We start from the raw sequence: 4,796 nt of genomic DNA, 5'->3' as shown, positions 1-4,796 counted from the left end.
GCCTTACTTCATGGCCGTATCACAAGTTCCTTAGAACTCTGTAAGGTTCTTCCCCTTCTTTTTCCTCCGATGAAATATCCGGAAGTTTCGTTCCTGGACTTCCAACGATGATACGTGAAAGCAGTTGAATTTCAATCGTTGACCTCGTGCACTGTCGTAAAATAACTGAGTTCTGTTGTTTGACCCGAGGCGATCCTAACTAGATACTTTATTGCAGTGTGAAAACGTATTGTGCGATCGCTTCTCGAACGTGGGACCCAAGTTTCATGACCTCTTGCCGATTTCTTCGTCAATGTGGAGTCGATGCTTTTGAACGATGGTATTAGGAGAAATATTCAAGGTGACAAATTTGGAAATCTGGAATTTTCAACGTAATTGGAGTTACAAATTTGGAAATTTGGGGTTTTCGATTTTTCAACGTAGAGTTACAAATTCGGAAATTTGGAGCTTTCGATTTTTCAGCGTAATTGGAGTTACAAACTTGAAAATTTGAGGCTTTCGATTTTTCAGCGTAATTGGAGTTACAAACTTGAAAATTTGAGGCTTTCGATTCTTTAACGCAATTAAAGTTACAAATTTAGTCGCCTCGCGTTTCTTTTTTTTTCATTTTTCTTTCGTCAATTTCTATAGATCACGAATGATCTACAATTTTTCGAACGTGAGACGCAAAACGACCTATCCCTGATTTCTTTGTCAATGAGAAGTAACAATATTTTGAACGATAGTGTTATGAAAAATACTCGAAGTTACAAATTTGGAGATTGGAATTTTAGATCCTTTAGGGTTACAAATATGGTTGCCTCGCGATGTTTCTTTCTCTCTTCCGTTGATTTCTAGACTAAGAGCTGTCTGCAATTTATACGCAGTAGTATCGATATTACGTTTACTATTTATTGGCGCGAAGTAGATTTTATCGGCGCGTCTACCAAGGAAACGTAATTACCGAGTCCTTGGCTAACCAGACATCTGAAAACAGAAAGAATTTTCCTGTAAGGAGTTCCTGCCTACTCTCTTGGCTTTAGTCTCTTGAGATTCATTTTCATTTCCGTGAGATTTTATATTGTACAGCGAGATTTATAGAAGACAAAGCGTTCGAAATACAATACTTGTTCATTTTAGAAATAATGTTAAATACGAATATGCACAAATTGACAAGAAATTCTTTTGTAATCATTGTTGCTTTGAAATTTCGTGGCTGCTTAAGCATTCTAAAAGAAATCTTTATTTTTCTACTGGAAAAATGTTTTAAAAATGAATAGCTATGTAATTAGAAATCTAGCGAACTAAATGTTTCTACTTTAGCTTTCCAAGATTCATTTAAATTTTAAGTAGAATTCCTGACTTTATACATTCTTGACAAATCTCGCTTCTATTTCATCCAAAGGAAAGTATAGATAACATTAAAAATACTTTTTCTGTTTAATTATAAATTGGATTATAAATTGTCAATTTGTAATTTTCGCTCTTTTAAACTCTTGATACATTAAAAATGTATAATATTTAACATATGAAAATTCATACTAAATACAATTAAGAGAAGGTTAAATGCTCTGTTAATCAGTTATCAATTGTAAACGTGGAAAAAAGTGAAAATTATATTACAAGTTTAAATAGAACTCACATGCATGCAATATATTATACGAAAAGCGGTAAATTTCAATTTTCCTTAGTTTTTAGAATGATAACTTACCTAATTATTGCAAGCAAAGTAACCTAAATAAATATTCACATAACGAATGCACATACATGACATGACGATGTACGATTATTATACATTGATAACCTGAAGATGGTTAAAATTCTTCTTACCGAGGGAGTCTTAATCATTGTGAATATTTAAGCAAAATTAGAAAAGCAACGTCTTTCAACAGCTGCAAAAAATATAGATACAAACTTAAGAACAATTCAGATGTTAATAAAAATTAAATAGAAATAATTCGTCACCATTCAAATTTTAAAAATACATGGAATTGCAAATGCAAACAAATTCTCATAACAAAATTGAGAATTTGAGTCCTGAGGGACTGCAAATCGATTCAGAACTTACTAAACTCTTTAAAGCATACCAAATTATATAATAAACTGTAAACCTAGACATTAAGTCGCTAATAACCCATAAATGTGGTTGATGCGACTTTAAATAACCAATTAAAAAAAAAAAAAATTGGCACATTTCTAATTGTACAATTACGACTGATACAAAAAATTAACAAATTTAGAGACAAATAATTATAACGTTTCCTTCACTATCCAAAAGAAGACCACAAAATTACGATTCAAAATATCCACTCATCCTACAACATGTTAAATTATATATACCGTTTGCATGGCTAAACCGTACACGTTATAATCTCCTTAATTAAACAGTACAATTTAAACTAATTAAAAAAAGAAGAAGCAAAAGTACCGGGAGACTGATCCCAGACCAGATAAGTAAAAATCCCAATGGCTACGTAATATCGTATTTATTAATCGGATCACATTATCGCAGATATCGTTACACAGATTCATCTGTACACTTAAACTAACTTTCATTAAATAATTCACGATGCCGTAGTACGTATATACATATACAAATGGTGTCGGGTGTACCGATAATAAAACAATCGTTTAGTCAACGGGAGTCGGAGCGTGATGGGTACACGCCCCGCTATATAAGCCTAATAATCAATTATAATACAACGACGGCGAACGGTACGGATCATCGAGAAAAAAGGAAGCTGCTAAGGTCGGCGCAGTCCGCTAAACACTCTCTTCGCTCTCGTTCTCACAGTCGTTAATTAAGGTATAAAAATAATAGCCTCCAGTCAGCACACGTTAGTCCACCGACTGTACACACACGAACGTGGATAATTGGTATCTGAGCATTTATCGTTTGTTTCTTTTTTTTTCCTTTTCTCTATTCGCAATTTATGCGTTTTCGTTTCACGACACAAAGGCGGCGGCTAAAAAACGGAAACCCATTCGCGAGTCATACACGGTTTCGGTTTTAATCTTTCTCTCTCTCTCTCTCTCTCTCTCGTTTTCTCTAGCACTCACGCTCTCTCTCTCTCTCTCTCTCTCTCTCTTTCTCTCTTTATTCGCGTAAAAATAGTTAGGCACTAAAACAATAATATAATATAATATAATATAAGTAAAGTCCGTCAGTCCTATGTGAGTTTAGCTAAGTTAATCACATGTGTTTTTCTTTTTATCTTTCTGCTTTTTTCGTTTTTTTTTTTCATCGCGCAGTTAACCATCCGTCGGTAACAGCTCTAGGATCACAGGTTCGTTACTGTGATTAAACAACGTACGAACGATCCATGTCTTCGCGGTCGCCCACCCCTTTTCCTCCCTTTCACTTGTATAAATAACGAAATTGGTTGAAGCAAGGAACTTGTGTGGTACATAGTTTCTCGTCGAGTCGTTTACAATTGAGTCGCACGATCTGACTAATCCTACGTTCTTTCACCTCTTGTCTCCGTTCGTAACAACAAACGCACTTTTTTTTCCTTTCGATAACAAAAATGTCTTTCGCTTTGTCATTTGCATGTTCGACGCGCAGTGTACATTTTAGTAAATATCTCTGGGACTTTCGAAGAATTCGATATTCGAAAAATTCACAAAGATCGTGTCACTACGACGTAATTATGTTTCTTAGAGAAAATAGCAACTGAATTTAGGCACGACTAAAATATTCTGTGCAGCTTGGTCCAAGGAAATGGTAATCTGAAGTTTTTACCTTTTTTTTTGCTATTTTTCAAACTTCCCAGCTTATATCGCTTTTGTTCAACTGACTATGACAGTGATTTGTATAACATTGAACAGAAATTCTTTCGGACGCATAATTGAACAAAAAAGGATCCCTCGAATACTTTGAAAAAGACCTCCAAATAGCAAACGTTTAATCGTTCCTAAAAAACCAGTCATGTTGTTTATTTGACTCGATATAAAGAAAAGTTCGATAGTTTGTTTGTAAGATCTAAAATTTACGAATGTCTAATATTGCGCGGTGTGATCGAGCATATTATCGAAGATACATTTTCACGCCACCTCGCATGATATGTGTAATTCTAAAAAAAGCTTCTAGACAAATCTATTCGCACATTCAAACAGGCATCATTCTATCCGCCATTTACGTTTTCGCATGATATCGTTCTCCCTTGGAATTCTTAGACAAAGTCACAAGGGAAATGTAACAGTTCTTCGAAAGAATGTCTCCACGAATTTTCTTTTCCCTGTATGAAAATTCGCGCGATCGCAGCACGTTACGCACGCATACAATAAATAAATTACATTAATCACAACGCAAGTTTAAATGAAAGGTACAAATGCTACATGGAATACGAGATTGTAGTTCTTTGAATTTGCAACATGGAATGTGCTAGTGGTCGTAATATCATCTGTTTTCGATTAATATTAATCTTTTCATGCGTAGTTATATTATGTAGTTATAAACCATCGTCGAACGAAGAAGAAAACATATACTAATCAAATCTTTTCAAATTCCAATAATACGTACTGTGACAAACAAATTTTTGTCCATAAATTAATTTAAATTTGACATAACCAAATATTGGTGCGACGTTTTCTTTTTGTTTGTATTTTCTAATTAATACTGCATTATATTGAGTAAAATTTTGGATTTATCAGTGTATAATTAATACATTCATAATTTTAGATTCTCGATGGAACAATTTATATAAGATTTCCAACAAACATTCTAAATATATACAAGTATAATGTTTATAAATGCAATGATTCCTTTACTTATTCTTTCTCACCAAAACGATGAAAGATTCAATGTGCAAACCATT

Source organism: Habropoda laboriosa, unplaced genomic scaffold, assembly GCF_001263275.1.
Source record: "Habropoda laboriosa isolate 0110345459 unplaced genomic scaffold, ASM126327v1 scaffold269, whole genome shotgun sequence".
NCBI classification, from domain to species: Eukaryota; Metazoa; Arthropoda; class Insecta; order Hymenoptera; family Apidae; genus Habropoda; species Habropoda laboriosa.
Note: the sequence above shows the minus strand (reverse complement) of the source record.